Here is a 22,870-nt window from a genome sequence, read left to right on the forward strand (position 1 = left end):
GGTACCTGTACCCACCTCACTCTGAAATGAAAGCGTTATCTGAGATATGAGCAAAGACTTAGAGGCTCCCAGCTATTTTCTGAGCTCGTGTGAAGCGGTGTAGCTGTGTATTGCTGCGGCTGGGATGTGAGGAGCAACCGAGGGCTAATATTGTAGGGGGGTCGAGGAGGTCAGTGTGGTCCATGCACTCCCTTTGGGAGGCTTGGGGGACTTGTTCCACACTCACACTGCTGAGAGTCAAAGCACTTGAACTAGAGTAAATACAGCTTTCTCACCTCCTCGGAGCTGGAGCTGGCTGAAAATGTGGAAAAGATGTGTTCACAAATAATTATATAGTAGTCAATTTTCAGCAGTCCACAGGGAAAAATAAAAACCAAAACCAAAACAACACAAAACCCCCGCAAAGCCCTCACAGTAAGTTATTGAATGTGAATTCCCTTGGAAATCCTATCATGTTATAGCCTATGGCCATGATTCGATATGCAGGAATCAGTGTTCAATTCTCAGCTCTGCTCCCTTCCTCCTGTGGTCTTTAGCGGAGATGCTCCATTTCCCTCCTGTCTCAGCTGGGTAATCTCTTTTCAGGTTTTTGCCTGTTGCCCATCACCGCAGCATCTTCCCCATTAAATTGATGGCAATTGCAAAGTCCTTTGCAGCTTTTATGGGCTTTATAATACCTCCTCACAGGGAGCTCAACAGTCTATATTGGCTATCACTGTCATCCTCTGAAATATTGCTGTCATTCACATATGTAATGTCCCCAGTCCCAAAGGATCTGCAACCACTGAGCTAACTACAAATAAGTGCAGGGATTGCTTTGCTGTTAAAAATGCAGCTGTCTCCTGAGTAGTGAGAAGGAGCTGCACGGCCAAGTTACCAGCAAACAGTGTTTTGCCCATTTCTTGGGGGACATGACCAGCTTTTGGTCAGAGGTGGGAGAAACAACTCCTTTGACAGGCTTTCCTTCCTAATGCTCACTGCCAGCAGATACAAGTATGGACGTTCAGAAGAAACAAGGGTGTGTGTAGATCTCTTAAAAAGGAGAGGGGGGAAAATGAGGTTAACTGGCCATCCTGTCCCGGCCAGGCAGGGATCACCGTTCACTCTCCTGGGCAGAAGGCAGGCCTGGGGACCAGGGCAACGCAGTTGAACAGGCAGATCTAAATGGCTGGCGCAGCCCTGTGTGCCTGTGCATTAGCTGCAGCCCTATGATTCCCCAGCCTGGGATTTGGGAAATAACTTTTATCTCTGCTCAAGTCACCTTCAAGCCCTGTCTGGGGAAGGATACAAGTAATGCTTCCTGGACCAACGTGCAGGGGAAAGACAAATCATATATATCGGTATTTTCAGGGTTGCTTGTTCAGAGCTAAGCCCACAGTTTAGTGGGAAAACTACAGCAGACTGATTTTCATGGGCTTCCAGTGTTAACCACGGAGCAGAAGGGCTTTTGCCTGCAGGGCCCATGCCCAAAAGACCCTCTGCAGGGGGAGAAGGAGGCAGAGTCATCCTGGTGTCATTACTTAGTCTCTCACCATACTAACTCCAGTTGTCCACAGCACCCTGCTAGGAGGCTGCGCAGCCTCTCTTGCCTGTGGCAAGGCAGAAAGTATCTGCCTCTGATAGACGGTCCTTCCACTGTCTGCACGACAGCCATTTGTTGCTCCAGGCAACAACCTATTCTGGCAATAATGTCCAGCGATGCGTGCACGTGTGTGTTTCATTTGCTGCCTGTAGCACTGGCCCCCGGGATCGCTGGTGCTTTGGTTTGGCACGTTTTCATTCATTCACCAAACAAGAACCAGGACGTGGTGATGTGCTGATTTTTGGCCAGGCTCTCTGGGGTGTCGTTCCCTCTGACTTGCTGTGTAAATTGTTTCCCCTCCTCATTTTTGTGCTTCTGTTTCCTCTCCCAGCCTGTCCCTGTGTGCGCCTGTACAGTGCGTCTTTGGGGTTACCACTGTTCGTGTCAATGTAGCGTCTCATACCGTGGTCCTTGGAGGTCCCTGATACCCAAGTGCTATTAAAGCTCTAGCTTAAAGCAGTCATGTAAGATCTTTCAAACCTGTCTCCTGTGTGACTGGAGCCAAATCTGACCCAGAAGCAGGGATTATAATGGTTAAACTGTGTAGAGACAGACTGCGAGACAGACAATAGCAGCAAAGCTCCTGACGTGCTTTTCCCTTAATCCAGTGCCTGCCTGCAAATGCCATGGATAGCACAGGTGGGACAAGGGCGAGTGGGGCACTGGGAGGGATGGTGAAAGTGGCAGCTCAGTTGAAAGGAAAAAAAGAGGGGAAGAATAAAATCTCTGAAAGTGTGGGTGAATTACTGCCGTGCTTATTCTGTGCCATTTATGTGGGGAGAGGGACTTGTTCGACTTCTTGGTGTTGGTGGTTTATAGGAGTTGAAGTCTCACCTCTGCAGTAAAGTGCCAAAAGGGAGACATATACACGTTACCAGGAAATCATAAAAAGCACCAATAAAGGGCTCGTTGCTCACACAGCGGGAGGGTGGGAGTGAGGGGAAGCATCGTTGCACTGCAAGTTGAACCAGGGCTGAAGGTGTTTTCATGGGAACGGGCCAAGGTGGGGGGCACTAGTCCCATGAAGAGCTGGAAGCAGAAGCAGGGTGTGATGCTGCTCTGCGGGCAGCAGCAGTCTGTGGCAATGCCTGGGCCGGCTGGGAGGTGGCTGGAGGATCGGGCCCATTGGTACCAGCATTAGGGGTGCTGGTGGTGGATGCTGCACAGGTGCATTCCTCCCTGGAGAGGGAGTGCTTCGTGCCAGCCACCGCGCCGCTGACAGCTGAGCAGGGAGGCTGTGGGAGATGCAGGCTCTGTGTCTCCTCTATTTCTCCTCTTTTTCATGCTTGGAGCATCCCTGCTGCTTCTGACCGGGTTGTGGGGGTGGTGGTGAGAGCGTCTCTTGTCTGTCATAGCCTCAGCAGTGACAGCAAGCGAGCCTGGGACTCGATGGCAGAAGCTTCTCCCCTTTCGCCTTTCCACTTGCCCTGCTGCTGGGTGCACGGCAGCCCTGCGTGCTTTTGTATCACCTCCCAAGGGCAGCCGGAGAGAGGCAGGGAAGCGGCAGACCTCTCGCTGTCCCTGGGAGCCTTCCAGCAGGGCATAGGCAGTGCTGAAACATGTACGAGCCATCAGCAAACTGCTAATTGCCTGGAGCAGCAGCAGAGCAGAATAGGAGCAGTCCCTTGGATGGGTGTCTCAATGTCGCAATACTTCGCAGGGTGGCACAGCTTGCTCACCATCTCAGCATGCCAGGCAGCTCCTCTGGGCACAGCTGAGGCTGGGTATGATGAAATCCAAGGGCAGCGCTCTTTGATGCTGGCTTTGCATACAGGGAAGAGCCTTGCTGCGTGGAGCGTAAACAAAATGCTTAATTTACAGCCAATGATTTATTGTGCTGCTTGCTGAAATGATATTACAGCCGGCTGCAAGCTGGTTTACATCCTCTGACAGTAAGCTCCCGTAACGTCAGTGTCGCAGAAGCTATCGCTGCTCACCGAGAGCAATGCCGGTGGGAAGCTGAGAAATGCTGGCTGCAACTGAAAAGGAGGGGTCACAGCCTCAGCTGGTGTAAGCCCGGGTAGCACCGCACCAGTCGGCCTTCACCCACTTCGCTGCAGTGGAAAGATCTGGCCTGTTTTGCACGTGGTGAGAAGTCCTTTGCACTATCAGACACACTTGCAGGCTGTGTGCTGAGAAAATTGGGTGCAGCTCCTTCTTCTTGACGGACATTGAAGAAAAATATTCTTAGATTCAAAGAAATCTGGAGAAGGAGGTGTTGGAATTTCTTTTGTGTGATAGTATGGAGGGTTTTGTTTGGTAGAGGTTCTCTTTCCAGGGTTCATGGAGGGGCCTGTTTAGTCTGTGCCTATTCATTGATCTGGCTGCTCTGTATTTCCAGTTCAGCCTGTACATCATTGAGGAAAAGACTCCATGGGCAGTACTTCTTGTTTCTAGTGCCCTCATCACTGTGACACCCTAAACGTCTTGGCCACTGTGTTGCGCGTAAATTAAGTAAGGCGGGGGGGGGGGGGGGAAGCTGTGCATGACTGGTGATCAAAGGTAGGGAACTTGCAGGCTAACAGGCATTGAAAACAACACTTGAAATTCTCGTTGATCTTTTATCATTGCTGGCTGTGCCTGCCAACTTTTTGGAAAGCTGTGGTCTGTGTATTACGTTTATTGTGGCTCCATCTGTGACAGCTTCTTGGAGACAGAAAGGGAACTCGTGGGGCAAACGCTGGATGGTGGCCAAAGAAAGGCAATACACACCAGGAAGAAGCTACAACTCATTCAGTGCAATCGTAGCAGCAGAAAAATGTTGATGGTGGGAGAAAAGCTTGCTGAGGTCAGCGATGAGAGATGGCTTGTCAAACACAGTCCAATTTTGAGACAATTCCTTCTCCTCCCTCTGTGGGCAGCTGCCCAGGTGTGTGGACCTCTGAAACGTGCTCTTCTGTAACATGCTGGATTTGCTTTGGTTGACTGTGCAATGGGCTACCTTGGAGAAAAATTACATTACCCTTTGAAGTGCACAAGGCTGGATTGCTCAAGGGAAGTCCCTGAGCAGCAGCTGCGTTCATTGAGCATCCTCCAGGCAGGAGGTCAGAGGCTGCTCTCACGCGAGCAAAACCAGGGGGCTGCACGGCGGGGTGGCTGATGTGAAACAGAAATCCCATGCCAGCAATGCAAACCAGTGACAGCTCAGTCCCAACAAACTCAGCCAAGGTGTAAATGCCTCCTGCTGCCTTTTTACCAGTCTGGTGGGTCACTGAGAAAACTGATGGAGAATAGCACCTAAGCGTTGGGGTGTCCTCAGTGGAGGCGGGGGCTGGAGCTGGAGGGCAGGCATACCCCTTCCCTCACTGCCTGCCTGTTGCCTCTTGCCTTGGATACTCTGCGTGGTGGGTTGAATCCAAGTGCAGGTGGATTTATTGTCTGGGCAGGAGGCTACCGTCGCATTTAGCCCTGCAAACCTCTACTAGATAAACGAACTCCTTGCCTGTCCCTGTCAGTGGGTGTCCCAGTCGCTGCGTGGAGGAGCAGGGCAGGCAGTGAAGTGTCTCCTCGCCTGTTGAAAAGGGCTGCTGTGAACCAGCATCAGCGGACCTCCAGAAATGCTCCCTCCCCTTGATGCCTTTTCCTTTCTCGCGGGAGGCAGGTTCATTAAGCGAAGAAGCTTTGTGGCAGCGGGGAGCCGGGCTGCTGCGGGGAGAGGATTGCCTGGCACTCGGCTGCGCCGTGCAGGCTGCCTCTCTTAAATCTCTGCCCTGTTAAATGGGATTGGCTCGTTTGCGAGCAGGCAGAATGCCCTTCTAGCACATGGGCACTAGTGTAAGCGGGTGAAGCCGCCAAGACATCATCGCTGATCATTAAGCGTGTTTAGAAAGGCAAGGCCAGGAGCCAGGAAGGCCCCACTGATCCAGTCCTGCTGCTGCGGCTGAGCCAGGGGCAGGGGATGCAGCCTGGGTGATTCTGCTCTCGGGTAGATTAACTTTTAAACTAAAAAAGCCCCATGCAAGTCAGGTTCAAGGACTGGAGCGTTGTGCTCTGTGGATGGGGGTACCCTCCTTGGGCCACGTGTTTTGCCCCGGGGTGGCAGAGCTGCTGCTTGCCCTGCAGTGGAGGGATGGGGCTGGGGCCAGGAATGGCCCCCGTGGTACCTGCTCAGGCGCAGAGCTGTGCCCTGGTGCAGGCAGCTGCCTGCCCCAGCGGGCAGGGTACAGCCAGGTGCTGCGTTTTTGACAGGAGCAGCCATTGCAGAGTAATCCTTTCTCTAGCATGGACCGTGCTGCAGACTGAATTGTTACCAGGGTAATTTTTTTTTTAAAGTCCACTAAATTAATTGCAAGAGACTCATCGCTTTGCACCACCGGACAGAGGCCAGAGCACACCAGAGGCTGCGAGGACGGCCTCAGCTCCTGGGTGCGGGGTCTTTGGGTGGGCAGCGAGCAGCGGCATGCGGAGTTCCTGGGGGAGCCAAGTGTGGCTACTCTGCACAGCACATGCTCCGGGAAGCTGGACACGAGCGCAGTGGTCAGTTTGCTGGCTGTTGTCACGCCGCTGTTGACATCTGCTGCTGCTGACAATAACAACGTGCTCCATGACGAGCTCTTGGCGCAGCTCAGCTGAATGGAAAAGCTCTGAAGGGAGCCAGCACCTGCTCTCAGAAGTTCATGAACTTGCTTCAGTTTCAGTGCTCCTTTGGCCCAGACAAAGGCCAGAGTGATTAGATGTGACGATGCTGGAGAAGAAAAAAACCTTGGCAAGAATAAAACCTTTCCCCCTTATCCTGCTCCTAGGTTTTCTAAAGGGACTAGTGGCAAGGGTTTTGGGGAGGCTGGGAAGGAGCCTTTGCAAGAAAAACACGTGCCTGCATAACTACTCCCTATGATGTTTCAGTGTATCGTGGTGTGATCCCAGCTGAGGTTGGAATTAGCTGGGGGCACAGGGGAGGAAAGCAGCAAACGCCAGCTTTGACTCCTTGACGGAGGAAGGTCCGGTCTGGAAAAATCATTTGGCTTCAAGTCAAAGCTGCACTTGAACTTTTGGGGACTACTAGTAGAAGCTGAGTAAATGTCTCCCTCCCCCTCTAAGCCATTATTTTCTAGTTTATTTGCATACCAGCCAGCAGTGGGAATGCTGAAAATACTGCAAGGTAAGAAGTTGGGTTTCCAGCACCATCAGAGGCAGAAGGCAGTATGAAACTGTGTTTGAGGAACATCATCTCTTGCAAAACTGACTGCCTGGCTAGGCTGCTATAAAGCTGTTGCCAAAAAGCAATCAGTGTTCGTTGCTTTTTTGGGCTTGTGGCACAAGTAATGGAAGAACTAGCGTTCCTATTAGGGCTGAATGCTAAATGGGAAACAGTCTTATGGGAAGGACTCTGCGCCTGTTTTTCTCCTAATGCTAATTTCCAGATTTCCCAGTCTCTGCTTTCCTGGATGTGGTCTGGGTGGCCGGCTTAGCAGAGGCTGGATTGTTGTAGCTGCTTAGAATAATTCTGCCTCAGCTCTTTGCCATCCTGAGTAAAATAATCCTGTTCCTTTGGTAAAGGACACGGGTGTTTATGGGAACCTGCTGATGGTGCATCCCCTGGAGCTGGGAGTGCATGCAGCATCCCCTGCTGAGCTCCTGGAGAGTGTTGGCCATCACTGGAGGGGGGACAAGTGTCCTGCTGTCCTCATGGGGACGTGGCTGCACTTACAGGAGCAGTGGCCATGACATAGGGTAGCAAAGAGGAGCCTTTAGCCAGTGCAGAGATCCTCTGCCTGCCCAGTGTGATGCACATCCTAAGTGCAAAGTAATTTCTTACCTCATTCAATAATGGGAAGAAAAAGGGCTTGTTTCCAGCTGTGACTGGCAGTGGAAATCAAATGCTCCTTCAGTGAGGAGGTAGCATGGCTCTGTGCTTAACGTCTGCGAGTGATGGATGGTACTAAGAGAAGAGGTGTCGCAACCTATCACATGCTTGAATCGTGACAACAAAGGGTTTCTTCCTCCATGCCTGTCTTTTCCACTCTGGCAGCGTTTGCACATATCATTCCTGAGGTTGAGATCATTCATGCTGGAATAACTTATAAAGATAAAGCATCAATGTACCATAGGGATTTAAACTTTGCTTCCTCTGCAGCCTTAAAAGGAAGGAGCTAAAGGCAGGATACACAAACGGATGAAAATTACTGATTTTATTCACTATTTTTACCACATTTTTTTCCCAGAATAAAATTGGATCTGGGTAATTTAATAATCCTTAAGTATTCTGGGTGGGGATGCAGAGCTGAAATGCAGTCAGCATTAAGCACTTTGGAGAACTATGCTGTATTTCTGGTGTCTAGGGACTCTTTTAGGATTGTAACTTTCGTTGATGAGACAATTGGCTCCAACACATTGCTTCTACCTCGTTTACTTCACATTTTTCATAGCTTTTTTTTCTGCAAACGACGTAATGTAAGCAGACTCTATTGCACTAGTTACTAAGGAACAGACTTGCAGAAATGAGACTGGAGTACGGTGGTCCTTCCCCATCCCTGCCTGAGCAGTTAAGGGACAGTATTCGCTGTACTCGGGGTGTTTGGGGACTGAACGGGGCTGAACATCTCTCCTGGGTGACATGGAGTTTTTCTGCTGGTGCCTTGTGGGACACCAGGATCGAAACAAAGCTGCAGATCTCCTAATTAGTATTAAAAGAAATAGATCGGAAAATGCCGATAGGCCAGGCTTGATGCTGGGTTTCAGGCAAGTGGGCTGGTGAGTCAGGACAAGTGACTAGCCCAACTTCATGGGCTCGTAGCCCAAAACCAAGTTCCCGCATCTTCGCCTCTCTTACCTGTGCTGTGTTTTGTCGCTGCCACTGCGGCAAAGTGGTGTTAAATAGTACTGCTTCAGAGGGAATGGCTTGCCTTCTGCAGGGGGCAGGTAAAATATATGTTCTTCAAGACAGGCTTACTGCTAGCCACCTTCCCTCAAGGTGGGACATTTGTTATTATCCCAGGAAGGTGAAGGATATGCTGCTGCGAGATGTAATTCACCCCAACAGAGACCTCCTGCCAGAGCCATCCATCCCTGCGGCACGGCGGAGGAAGGAGCACAGCCCATCTCTGTGAATAAGTAGACTTGAACCGTCAGCTTCTTCTGGGTGGCATCGAAACAGTGCAGTGCCAACGTGGTGGCTCTGTGCCGGCGAGCGGTAAGGACTAGGTTTGGCTGAGGTGATAGGAGCCGGGGTGTACCTTGATCTACCTGGCATGGCTGGTCCTCAGAGCTACCCCTGCTGTCACCGGAGCAGGGACTTGCCGTGGATGATGGCAACAGAAAACCTTAAGGTCAGGTTTCATTGGGACAACCATTCCTGCATGTCTAAATTGCATTTTAAAGCATGGCTTAGGTGAATAAGTAACCTCAGCACTCTTGTTCCATGGTAATCCCCATGTCTGCTTGATTAGTGGATAGGAAAATGATTAAATGGGAGATAATTTCCTATCATTTGGGGTTTTTTTTGAAGTCTGGGCCTGTGGATTATCCTGGCTTTCTCAAGGGTAAGCAGTTTCTCATGTCCTTGAGAGTAAATGCCAAACTGCTCAGGCTTGGCTGCAGCATTGGCTTTATTTGCCAAGGACTTCAGAGCATGCCTGAAGAACAGAGCAAGAGGGAAGAGGGAAAACAGACAAGTAATTCTGACACACTTTAGTATTCCTGGGGGTGCTGCTGCCATCAGCTGTTCTATCAGCTTTCACAGGCCATGCTATAATTAAGATCTGTCAACACTGATAAAAGGGAGAACATTCAGTCAACTAATTAAGTATTGCTTTAATACTCTAATATTTAAATTCAGGTTCCTAAATCAGCAGAATAATAAAATGTTTTATGTCTGCTTAAATGGCAAGGGAACAGAATGTGAATATCTCAAAAGCAGATTTAATTATCAATCTGCCTTGCCCCTGTGGAGCAGAGTGGATCTCAGTGCCCATGAAGTGGAACCAGGATCCCTGACAGCTGTGGGAGGTGAGTGCGGAGGTGCAGAGCGAGCTCGAGAGCAGGTCCCTGAGGCAGGTAACCCCAGCAGCACGGCTGGGGTTGAGAGGGCTTAAAATAAACCTGAGGATGCTCCGGAAGAGGTAGGCTCGCTAAGCAGGGGGAAGAAAATGGCCCCTGGCACTAGGAGGAAGATGGGAGTCTTATCATCTGGGCTCATAGCCTGCAATTCTACGCTGCAGCTCTTCGTTTCATTAGCGGTGTCAACTGGCACAGACCACATGTGGCTGCACTGCCATCACCCCTTTGCGGGGGTTCTTCCCCGCAGTGGCTGGCTGGAGCCAGCGTCGGAGCCGTGCCCCGTGCTGCTCTCCCAGCTGGGCAGGCAGGGCCAAAAGGGCTCCACCGACCGTCTGTGCAAACAGCAGCTCATCCTGCCCTGCGGTTGCAGATATATCTGCGCTGCAGAGGTATCTGTGCTGCTTTGATCTGGAATTGTAGCCGATGGCGTTTTTCTGTTGTTATTTTCAGTCGATTGCTCCTTGGGTCTTAGGTTGCAGGCCTTGCTCAAGCGATAAATCTGGATGAGATGCAAATGTTTAACTGCAGCGTTGAGAGATGCCTCTTCATCTTTCCGAGTTTGCTGTGGCTAGCGATGGCTCTGCACGCTGGGGAGGAGGGAGCAGTGCGCAGAGAGGGCTCAGAGCATCAAAGGGAGCATCCATGAGTTGGGATGCTTAGTGTATTGTCCGTGGCTCCAGATATGGGAAAAGAGCTGAGCAGGGAGAATTGTGTCTGAGCTGGACCAGGTATTAAGTTGAGCAAATGCTTCAGCAGGCCTGGCTTCAATATTAGCTTTGTTTTGTCCTTGTTGTGTTAGCTTTCCGTGAATATTTTAGCGAGGACATTTACTGGCAGGAATGTTCATGGGGAAGGGAAATATTTGTTCAAATTCATCTCCAAGAGGACCACAAACTTAGATATTCTAAGTATTTGCACTAGAAACTCGATGCTGACTGCTGTACTCATCCTGGCAAGAAACATGAGCAGCTCAAGTGTTGCCATTAAACCAAGTAGGGTAATTGTAATTGTAATGAGTTGGTTGCTGCTAACGATGGCTGTGGTCTGACCGTGAGCTCTGGGCAGGCAAGGACACCGGGGTCTGGAGTTCTTTTAAGGCTTAAAGCTGTTCTTAGAAATTACATGGGGTGGAAAATGGCTTGAAAAAATCAATTTGGAAAATCCCACTCTGTTCACGCATAATTTGCGAACAGAAAAAGAGGTGAAATTCATCAAGGAAATGAATCATTACAAATGATTTGTTCAGCTGTTGTAGGTAGATGATTTATGAATATCGATCCATTTGTAATTGTGAATATCTCCCTGTGGAAGCTGTGTACTGTACGAAGTGTTAGGTATCTGAAATCAACTGAAAAAGTGCATTTTTTTAATGTTGCAATTACTCCAAAAGTCAAGAATGCAGCCTTCTTGTGCTGTACTTTGCAGACATACTGTATGAAGGAATGCTTGGTCCAAAGAGTTTTCAGAAAATACCATGACTTCCATTTTACAACAGGGCTACAGAAGTACAAGATGACTTGCCCAAGGTCCATTAGTGTCTGTAGCAGACTTCAGAAAAGAATCAAAGTTGACTCAGGCCAAGTCAAATGCTTTGGTTTGCGTGAAATAGTCCCAGAGCAGGAATTATTGGTATGTCTGCTATAGAACCCTACCTTTGCAAAATTGAGGATTTTATCTAAATGCTCGAGTTTTGAGGAGATCTTGTGAAATCCCATGTAATTTGCCTGCTCTGTAGGGTAAGTGTGTGAAGTTGGGGTGGGTGAAGTTGGGATGCTCTACTTCATCTTGCCTGGGGGTTAGGCGCAGGGCCAACACAGAAGTTATTTTGAACTGAGCAGCTAAGGAGAAAGCATCTCTGGAAGAGAAATGCCATGGAGAATTCACAATACAGCACTGGTGTGCAGCTCAAGGATTATAATCCTTTCTCCTTCTCCTGGCAGCTTCATGTCACAATTATTTTGTGGGTGGGCTATGGCTGCTGTTACTGTGTGACTCTGGCATGGGTGCTTCATAGCAGGTAATTTTCTGTTTGTGCTGCCCTAGTGTTTCTGTCCTGAGCATGCCACTCAATAAGTGGAATGGGATGACCAGCAAAAGTGTGGGGTTATTTGTTTTAAAATAGAGAAATGTGGCAATTTCATACCCTGCAGTTCCCTCCTGACAACTCATCCTCGCGCATCACATTGCAATGAGTGACAGCAACCAGAGGCTGTTCATAAGGGTGGCATCTCAGCATGTAATAATCATAATTACATGAAATAATAACTATCTAAAGGGCAGCACGGTGAGTGACAAGCCAGAGAATATACCTTGACACCTGCCAAAGATGTACTAAAGACACACAGAAATTTTCCCCAGGATCCTGTCACTTTGTCAACTAACAGAACCAGCCAGAGTTAATAAAATTACTCCAACAAAGTCAAGCAGGGATTTTTCCCTTGCTGTCAGAGGCTCTCTGCTGTAGCACAGGTTCACAGAGTCATCGAGGAGTTTGATCTAGGTCTGGCAATGCTTTCGTTGTCACTATTTCTGGCTGTAATTAATTGGAGAAGCTCCTCTGCATGGAGTTTAATCTGATAATTATTAGCGATAATAATTGATAAAGTGGAGGTGGCAGCAGGCTTTGGGGACCTGGCAAAAAAATCCCTGGAAAGGATTGACTTTTTCTTTACTGCCATTTCATCTTACGTTTAATTCTGCCTGTGCGTAAGGGCTAGAGTCCAGGATGAGATGTACCGCACGGCAGCTGATAGCACTTATATCTTGATGTGCAGCAGCAGGTGATCTTATACTGTGCAGTGTCTAATCCTTTCTGTAAAGCAAACATGGAAATTGTTTGGACAGACCCCCTTCCCTGGAAAAAATGGTTATGGAAAGACAGGAAAGGGTGTGTGTGAGCAGATAGTGTATGTAGATAAAAGATGGACCACTACAACTAGAGTTAAGGGTATTGTGTGTCCCACAGGACTTGACCTTTTTAAATCATCTGTAAGTTATCCCAGTCTCCCTTAAAATGAACAAAAACTGCTTGCTGAGTGCTAGAGCTTTATGGGTGAGTGCTGGACTCGCTGCCTGAAGGTCCCTGTCTTGCATTGTGGGTGGGTTCAGAGCAGATATTCCCAATCATCTTGAGTATCTAACAGGAGTTGTAATGTTAGAGGTAAGCCTATGCTCCCCTACCAAAAGTGTGGGGAGCACAGTAGGAATGGAAGATGCTGGGCCATTTTTTGCATGGCTCCTTAATTATATGCATTTTAGGTGTCTCTTCAGCACTGTTCTTTGTTGTCACTTCAAAAATTCACACAGGACAATTAAAATTGATGGTAGGACTATTTTTTTCTACGTGTTTGTTAGATGTGGTGTTTGAGCATATCTTGTTATACTCCCTGATATGGTCCCTCACTTCCCCAGGCTCTCGTGCTTTTGCCTGCCTGTCCTCTCTTGGCTTGTATTTAGGTACAAAGGGGAAGAGCACTGTGCCGGTGCACTGCAAGCACAGAGGTGCCCGTGTCCCCGAATAAGGGTGTTAGACATCACGGTTGTAAAATAACACAGAGGATGAAGTTCATACAAGAGGTTTATTTATACTCCTGGCTGGATGCACCAATGGTTTCCATGGGAATGGGAAGGGCTGCACAGTAGGACGGCTGCTCTTATTGCACAGGATAGAGAGCTAATGGGGAGGGCTGCAGCCTCCTTAAGCCCTCGTTAATCCAACCCCCCGCCAGCTTCTCAGCAGTACGTACCTCTGTACCACGCACCGCTTGAGGCAGGTACCACTTACAGGCAGGTCGTGGGTCATGATGCGAGAGATGCAATTTTTAGGAAACAAATGCATGTTGCTGTTGCAGTGAAGGGATAAAAATAAATTTTCTGTGCAGCCTTTTGGTGATTATTATTCTGGAGAGTGGAGGTGAGAGGGGGTTTTATTTATTTGTCTATTTATTTATTTTTATTCCCATCATGAAACTGCCATGGGGGAAAGCAGAACTGCGGGCAGAATTTGCTTTGTTATCACCGGGTCTCACTCCTGTGTGGCTGCAGAGAAAACCCAGGGGGACAACACGGGTGAATTCAGTGTCGGCTGCCGCGCACTGGTGGAAGCAGTCTCCCCTCCTGAGAGGTTGCTGGCCAAATTCTGCTCCTGGGGCACATTCCCTGCAGGCATTTTCCAGGTCTGTAGCATGACCTGCCCCATGCTTGGTTTTGCAGGGAAAACATCCCAGAGGGAAGAAGCAGTCTCAGGCATCCGTGAGCTGGACCGTTCCCACGAACCTCCTGGTAACCAAGCGGCAGTAACACCTCCCCTCTTGGCTGCCTTAGCAGCTTTTAAAGGACAATACAAAATTCACCCCACTTCTCCCTTCCTTGCAGCTGTATGCTGCGGGCTGATGTACTTTGGAAAAGCGAGTGCTGTGTCGATCCCCTAGCCCAGGCTGGGCTCCGTGGAGGGGCTGGGGTGACCGCACAGCACACACCCATGTCCAGCAGCCCTCCTGGCAGGGGGGAGATGCACCCCAGGTTTCCCTGGATAGCCCTGGGGGGCTCTCGAGCTTAGCATCCCTGAGATGGTGTCAGCAAGAACAAAATCTCAGTTACCCCATCCTTTGCTTGGTGAGCAGGGATTTCTGGAAGCGCGTGGGTTTCCCGGGAGCTTCTGACTGCCATCCGCCGGGCGAGGGGCTTTGCTCTGGGGGCTGCGGCGTGCCGGGAAAGCATCCGCAGGGAAATGGAGATTGGCAGGGAGAGGCCGAGGGCTGTTAATAATACAGTAGGTGGGGGAAAGCAGAGGATAAAACACGCCAAAAATTGCATTCAAACAACACAGATGACAGTTATTTTGATTTGTAAATGTCTACCTGGTTGGAAAAGCTGCTATAAATAATACCCAGCTGTCAGGCTGTCCTGATCCGCGGGCTGTGCTGAGCAGGGCTGTGCTCAGGCTTGGTACCGATGCGGGGCTATATTTTTCCCAGTGTATGTACAGGATAACCATACACTCTTCTTGCACATGTTTGTCATTGACAAATCCCTGCTGCACCTGCACTATGTCATTACCGTGTTCAGTCACTTGAGCCTTACTTCAGAGACAGAGGGTTGTTGAACTATTTTTTTTTGTAATTTTCCTTCTTGTCCCTCAGCTGAGGCAGAAAAAGCCCCCATCCCACAGCTCTGTTTTTGTTGTAACACAAATTGGCTGTTCATCCTGGATTTGCTGTAGCAGCCAGCAGCGGCGTTAGTGCTAGGTGGCAATCTCTGGGTAGCCCGGTAATGCACCACGCTGCAGATTTCTTCTCCCCAGGCTGGGAAAGCACATAAAACCGAGCCATTTCCAGGAAGATACTTGGCTGTTGCCAAGATTTCACCTGTTTTGTGGATAAACAGAGCACTTAAATCTTCAGGGCTATCAATATTTATAGATTAATCTGTTTGAAGGCCAAGAGGGACTGTGTATCATTATCCACTCTGCCCTCCGTAAGCTGCAGAAAGGCATCAGCCATCTGCAGCCCGGCCCGTCAGCCGGTGCCTGCAGGCACTGAAACAAAATCATACCTGCTGTCGATCCTGACTGCAATTCAGGGTTTGGGGATCGGTTTCTTGATTGGAGCAGGAACCAGCAACAAGGGCAGGCGTTCCCTTGGTGGGATTTGTCTGAATTTAAGGTGTCTACTAGCCCTTGATGTGATGCAGGCAAGCTGCCTCCCTGCCGGAGCATCCCACATCAGCACAACAGGCTGCTTGTCAAAACGCTGCTCTGAGCTGCTGTCTTCCCAGAGAGCAGCGACAACCTGCAGCCAAAGCAAAGCTGCTGCCTTGTGAGGACCCCCTCGATTTTGAGCATCTATTCTTTCCTTGATCTGTTCCCGCACCTTGCATTGGCTCTCTGCTCAGTTTTGGGGCTAAAGACCATGTCCGAACTCCCACTTCTCTTGTCCGGCACAGTAAGAGCTGAGCCAAATGGCTGCCAGTGTGCTGGTGCTGTGGAGGATCTGCACCCCGGGTAAGCTAACGTCCGCTTACCTCGCGTTAGTTACACTGCGGCCACTGCTGCTCCAGGCTTTATTTTTCTGCTGCCATCAGCCATTTCTCTCTGTTTTTTTTTTGTTTGGTTTTCTTTTTGGTTTTTTTTGTTGTTGTTTTTTTTTTAAATATGCTCCTTTTGATGCTGGATTGTAGGCTTTCAGGGCGGTGGTCGTCTCTTCTTGGTGTTTGTTGATGGTACATACTAGGGCTGTGGGGGTATCTCTACAACACACATAGTAAAATCACATTGTGTTGTGTTAAAGGGAAATTTCGGCCTCTTCTAGTTGTTGTTTTGTACAGCAACATCAACCGATTCCTGCAATGGCCCCTGAAGGCACTGATCAGTGAGTTGGATTTATGGCCAGGTAATTGGTGAGAAGGAAGAGAGAGTGAACAGGATTTTTCGGTTCCCCATCAGCTCTGAAAATTGCTCAGGAACAAGCCCAGCACCGTGAGAGTGTCACCTCAGCTCAGCTGTGACCTGTGTTTGAAATCCCAGAAATAGCTGAAAAGTCCCCTGAAAGTTTGGGAGACATTTGGGGGCAACCCTAGATGGATTTATAGCTTCCCATCAAGAACCACGTGAAATTCATGGCTTTGTGTGGCTTTACCTGGGTATTTGACTGGATTTTTGCTTTGCATTCTGGGCTCAGACAGATTTGCAAGAGAAATTAGGGGGAGACAAAGTCTGCAGCTTGAACTGGATGTGATGTTCACATACCCTCAGGAAGCAAAGCTGCTGGGTGTTTTGCACAGCTGTGACCTCCAGACTAATAAGGAAATTTCCCTGTTAAAGATGCAGAAATTTTCTAACAGTCCCTTCTTTCAAGGTGCAAATCGCTACCAGTAAATGCCACATCTGAAAATACACTTTGCACAGTAGTTGACTGTCATGCACCGTTTCAGCTGGCCAGCCTTCCTGGGATCACAAAGCATAATTTGCTGTTAAATCAAAGTGCTTTTTTATTTTCTTTGCTCTATGATTGCTATGTCTCATCGTGTCACGGAACTATATATAGCTTCTCCCTACCGGGAGATGTAGTGGCTGCTCCTGGCCGTGTCACCTCAGGTCGGATTAATTAACCCTGACATCATCCATTTTCATGGACAGAGATCCCATTCCCTGCTGCTTGTAAACAGAAGCCGCTTACAGAGTGAATGCAGGCAGGAGGCAATGGGGAGGCTATGTAAACACCATCAGTTCGCACCAAGCCAAGGCATTTCCAGTGCCTACTAAAAAGAGCAGAAGCTAACTTTTCATCTCCTTGTTTTTCTTAGGGCTTAGCAAGGAACCAGTAAGTTTGCAGCAGCTCTGATTACAAACATTTGCTCTTTTCTTTAGCCCGCGATGACTCTGCTGTTGGCTTGGTGACAGCATTCATCCAGTGTCAGTGCTCCAGCTGCTCAACAGCACTTGGTTATTCTCTCTGAGGCCAAGCTGCCCCCAGTGCCTCCTAAGAATAGCAAGGCTGGGGTTTCCTTTGGAGGGGCTGTTTTGGTTGCAGTGTCAGGGGGAATTGGGAGTGGGGGGCCAGGAGCAGGCAGTCAGCAGAGGGTCCAACCACCCGCTCTGAAAGGCTGTAATTGCTCTCCCAACCTTCTGCAGGGGTTAAGGCCACAGGAGCAAAGACAAGCAGCTGCTCCAGCTCTGTAATACCCGTTTGTCGTTAGGAACCCTCCAGTGCAGCTGGAGTCTGCAGCACTGCTGCTGTGTTCTCTTGGTTTAGTATTTTTCTAACTTGTGCTGCTCATCTGTATTGGCATTGAGTGACCTCTTCTGAGAGAAAAGAAAATCTGTGCAGTCGCAGGGGGGAAATTGCTTCAAATATCAGCTGCAACCGAGCGTTATTCTCATGTGTGCAAGTGTTTAGGAAGGGCATTTCCTTTCGCTCTCTTTCTCCTTCCTACCCCTGTCCCATATTCTCATTTCCCTGCCTCATCTCCCAAGCTAACAGCCTCATATCCATCTGCCCCAACACCACTGGCCCGTGCTCCTGCAGAGCCAATGCTGCTGCGGGTGCTGGTGTGTTGATGCTCGGTGCTGCAGAGCAGACACTGGGGAGAGCCTTCAGCGGGAGGTGGGAGCACTGGTGGGCACCTGTGTGTGACCGGTTGCCCTAAAGAAGGTGTCTTTGAGCTGGGGGAAAGTCTAGGGGGATTTTTCAGGCTCCCACTCTGACCTATTGAGAGTTGAAGTGATTTGAAGTCCCTGCAAAGTGTCTCACATTTTTTGGATGTGGTGCCTTCATCCTGTCAGTCCTATACTTGCCTGTGAACTGGTAATGGCTGGGAGGGGAGATTTTTGCAGTCTAGCATATTTTCTCATTCTCTAAAAGCCAACGGGTTTTTCTGTTGATCCCTATAGGACCCATTTTCATGTTATGGCTGAGCTTTTGTGTGTGATGTCCTATATATCTGCTCAGCTTTTTAGAACTTACTTTTCACTAACAATTCTGGAGCTGAACATATGGATACGAGGGAGCAAACCCAGTTCTCTGTCTTTAGGGCTCTGCAGTTAACTTTAACCCTTTCAAAAGAGCCCCTGCCTGTGTAAAGAGTGAAAACGCAGCGTTCTCCTTCACTGTTTTGTGTTTGCTGCATTTTGGGACCTCATAGTCTAAGACCAATCCATGATTCTCTAGTCGGAGAAGTAGCCAAAAAGGGCTTACAAATTAATGCGTGACACCTCATCACGCTCTTTCTTTTCCTCTTTGCGTGGAGGCTTTTGTGAGCCCAGTCCTTTGCAGACCGATGCATTGCAACATATACAAGACCAAAAGTTGAAGGGCTGTTCCTCTTCAGGTTTGGGCTCCTCCATTCCTTCGCTGTGATTTTTTTTTTTTTTTCTTTCTTCCCTGTTTTGTTGGTGTCATTCCTTCTGAGAGCTGGCAACCGAAACGGCAGTGAGTCAGTGGGGGTGGGAGGCAGCTGGGCTGAGATGTGCTTAGTAGGTTCCTCCTGAGGTTATGAATCTGCCAGTGCCTCTGCAGGACGGCTCTGAGGTCACCCCGGTGTTTAGTGATGGTGATGATGATAATTTCCCAGGACAGCAGCTGGAAAGGCTCCGTGTGGGTCTGGTGATGCAGGATGTATGAGGAAGAAGCAGGCTGGAGGTGGGGACAGGAGGGACGCAGCAAGGCGAGCGTGACAGACATGCTTCTGGAGAAAGAGCATCCAGCTGCAGTGCCACCAGCCCTGAGCATCCCACGTGCCAGGTGGGTTCGTATGAGTTCTGGTCTCCAGGGAGGGAAGGGGGCAGATACCCAATGTTCCAGCAAAACTTGCCCTGCAGCGAGCCCTTGAGAAATGTTAAAAAGTCAGACTGAGACAGGATTTTAAAAAGTTCAGGCAGGTGGGGTTGGGATTTAGGAGGTCTGGGTTCGTTTGCTGACTTGGTCCCGGCTTGCCTGGGTGACCTTGAGATAGTTCTGTAGCTGGCCCCGGCTGCTGGCTTGAGACTTTCAAAACTCAGCATTGTGGTTTTTTCTATTTGGAGCATAAGTGCTTCCATTTTATTAGAAAATACTACTGAAGGATGGCAGGGGGAGAGAGCATGAGAGATTAAGTCTACTCATGGACTGGATCAGAGTACAATATTTTGTCTCCCACTGTGCTACCAGCTGTATAAGATGAAAATGTCAGAAATCCTGCAGCAGGCAATTATGGCCTGACGGCAGGCTGCTTACCACCTAACCTCGGGTAGTTTGCTCGTGGTTTATATCCTGAAACAAGGCGTCTTTCTCCCAAAGCTCTTTGCCTTATGCTTTCTTGTTAAAAGTCTGAACCACCTTCGTGTCCCTCAGTATGACCCTTGGAAAAGCCGGGGGCATAGTGGGAAGAGAGAGAGAGCTTAGCAGCAGTGCTGTGCTGGCCCCTTGGAGAAAACGGGCTTGCTGTCAGCCCAGAGCGTTCCCCTTATTGTGCCTCACGAGCATCTTCCTTCTCCTCAAACTGCTGCATGTGAGATTTATTTCTCCAGCCTCCACAGTACGCATTAGCTCTGCATTTTTCTGGCTGGAATATAATTTTGCTGCTTATGCCCATATTTTGTGGACTTCCTCAGGCCTGTTATTTTTCTTTTATTTCACTTAGCAACACTTTTAATTCTGGAATGATCTGAACTTAATTCCTGTACCTTTTGCTCTGTGCTCTACTTTCAGCACATTAATAAAAATAATTTAAATTGTACTAGGCTACAGACAAATCCCTGTGTATCCCAGGAGTATTTCCCTTCAAACTGATGCATTTCTGGTTCTTATTTTTCCTTTGTTCATTACACTTAAGGCAGCATTAAACAGGGATGGAGGTGTGTGTAGCTCAGCCAAATTGGAGGCTGGTGAGTGATAAAAAGTTGCTCTACATTTGTGAAATGAGGAGTTAGGTAAAATAGCCTACTGTTGTGAAAACACAGCTGTGAGGAGAGGGGATGGCTCATGTTAATGTCAGTAAGTACTGAAGGTATCAATCCAGCCCAGCTCAGATGCTGTGATCTTTGGATTAAGCGAATCCTCTCTTGCTCGCTGGCTGCATGTCGACGTTCTTGCACAGAACCAGCAGCAGACAGGGGTGGTGTGACTATGGGTGCCAGAGCAAGGTGTGGGACCCAGCCGCTGCCGGCGTACCTGCGGTGTGGCCTTGGCAACTAGGTGCCTGCACCCCTGGTCCCCCAGCTGCGGGGGGAGGATGAGTCTTACACGGGTAAAAACTGTTGCTGAGAAGTGTGGAGTGTGTAGGTGCCCAGACACAGCCGGTGTGCCAGAGAGAGGGCTGACAATAACGGAAGGTTCATTAGCAGTTGCCTTTAACCACAAATGTAGTTACTGTACAGCCTACACGGTGCCAAAGTGGAACTTTGCAGACGATTTCCCAGCAGGACTGGTGGCAGAGAGAGCTGTCTTTTAAATGCCTTGATAGTGAAAAGCAGAGGCCTGGATAATCACCGATAGTGCTTGCCCTAGAAATACCTTGACTAGCCGCTCTGGCCAGTGCCTCCCTGGCACCCGTGGGGACCAGCTATCCCCACCTCTCCTAACATCACCCTCTTGTCAGCAAGACATCAGCACGTGTGTTCCTCGGTGGGCTGGGGAGGGATTGCCACCAGGGTGGCGGGGGTGACGCGTTGCTGTCCCCCCGCTCCCCCGGGGCTGGGTGCCCTTGGTGCCACCTCTCCTCACCCATGCTTCCCGCACAAGCTGCGAGCTGCTGCCACTGTGGGTTTTGCTTACAAGCCGGGGGAGAGCAGGGAAGAGATGAGCCTGTGCCACCATGAGACCTGAATGCAGAGAAGTGTATTTGTCAATCAGCATGTTTTCTTTATTTTTTCAATGTACTTTGCTGAAGAACTATTAGACGTAATTGGTTCTGGATTACTGCACAACCCGCATTTAGATAACACTTACCACCTTGGGAATAGCTAAAGACACATAACAAACCAGCAGCAACATGCTTGGGCTGAAGGGCTTTATGTGCATGTATGTTTTGTCATCTTTTTGTTTTTAAATGTGTCTTCAAGAATAAAAATACACACATATTTTAAGCAAGCACTTCCTTGCACAGATCTGTTTTGTTTTAAAACATCAAGTGTGTTCCTTTAGCGGATCAACATTATTGTGTTGGTCTTCTGATATGATACCAGTTACATTTATTTTCTTAGCTGAAATTATTTCCTCAACAGATTTGCTTTTGAAATGACACTGCTCTGTACGTATCTTGTTCAAGCCTAAGCTCATCTAGCTGCTGCTCTGCTCTTCCGATGGATATCTTGCAGATAGGGAGCAATACTTTATTATTGGAAGGCACATGCTCGTATCCAAGCCATCTTAGAAGTACATCAAAATCTGTATGAAACAGACTTTAAGCAAATGAACTCTAAAATCCTGGGTTTGATTATCTCAGAGAATCCCTGCTGAAACTAATAAGGCAGCATCATGCAAAAGACATTCTAGGCTCAATATTACCAAGTATTAATTATTGTTATCTCTTTGCTAGCTGATAGCAGTGGTTGCAGCCCTGCAATTTAGCTTTCCAGCAGAAAGGTAGGTATTGGAACAAAACTAGAAAATAAAACTCGGTATAAACATATCAGACCTGAAACAAAAGCTGTCATGGTGCACTGTGGTTCCTTGCCCAAACCACAGCCTAGCATGTCTCTGCTTTAAGCAACTGGTTTTAAAACCATCCACGCCAGAGAGCAAACTTTGCTGCTGGTCCTTTTGTAGAACCTTTTCTTGGACTGCTGAGGGCAAGAAGGGGCCAAGGGGGCAGGCGAGGGGAAAGCCCAAGGTGTCTTTTCAAGTATACTATGTGTTCACCAAGAAATGTAACTTGGATGACTTTGTACAACAGTGACATCTGCTGATACCCATCAATATTTACTGTTTCCATCTGCTTTTTAAGAGGGTGGAGTTAGAGTCTGCAAATTCCCTATTGCTTGAGAAGTAAGTTAGAGCAAAGCACTGGGGGTTGACTCAAGACCTGCCAGGGCTGCTCCTGGCAGCCAGCTCGATGTGTTTGGTTTGGGTATGTTGGTGCTACTGTGTGCTGATGTTTCATGGGCAGGCGCTGGATGCAGAGGGATGTCACCGGCAGGGAAGGGTGCTGTGCTGCTGTGTATGGAGTGCGGCTGGGTGACAAGCTGCCCTGTGCTGCTCAGGTGACAAGAAGGGACATAAATCTCCGTGACTCCTCTTGAGGCCCTCTCACATCTCCTGTTAACGCATCCTGATGGGCAGGGACTGCAATCCCTGCTGGAAGTGCATTATTCTCATTGCAGACCTCAAGTTGCTTGGTTAGGCCTTACATGTATCCAAACTGGTTCAGCCTTTCTAATTATTAGGGGAAAAGTGTTTAAATAAGATGGTAAGTCCTCTCTATTGATGAGAAATATTCTGCCAATCTCTTTGCCAATGCTCTGAAGTCAAATAGCAAAATGTTAGTGGAAGGTCTATAGTTAAAGCCACAGTTTATTCCCTGTGGGTCCTTCTACTCTCAGGAGAATTGGCACGGGCAGGTTGTCTGCTGCCCGCAGGCTCCTGGCAATGAAGGAGAGAAGAGGGAGAACCACCACCACTTCTGCTCTCCCTTCTTCTCCCTTCCTGAACGTCCCGCAGGAGGTGGTAACGTACCTTTCCTCTTCCCTTACAAAATACAGTCTCTCCCTGCCTTGTTGCTTAGTTTGCACCTGGGGATGTGATCTGGGGAAAAAGGGCGCATTTCCGCTAAACAGTGGTGGAGGACATTTGTTGACCTGTCATCACCTGGAGGTCTACG

Source organism: Gavia stellata, chromosome 21, assembly GCF_030936135.1.
Source record: "Gavia stellata isolate bGavSte3 chromosome 21, bGavSte3.hap2, whole genome shotgun sequence".
NCBI lineage: Eukaryota > Metazoa > Chordata > Aves > Gaviiformes > Gaviidae > Gavia > Gavia stellata.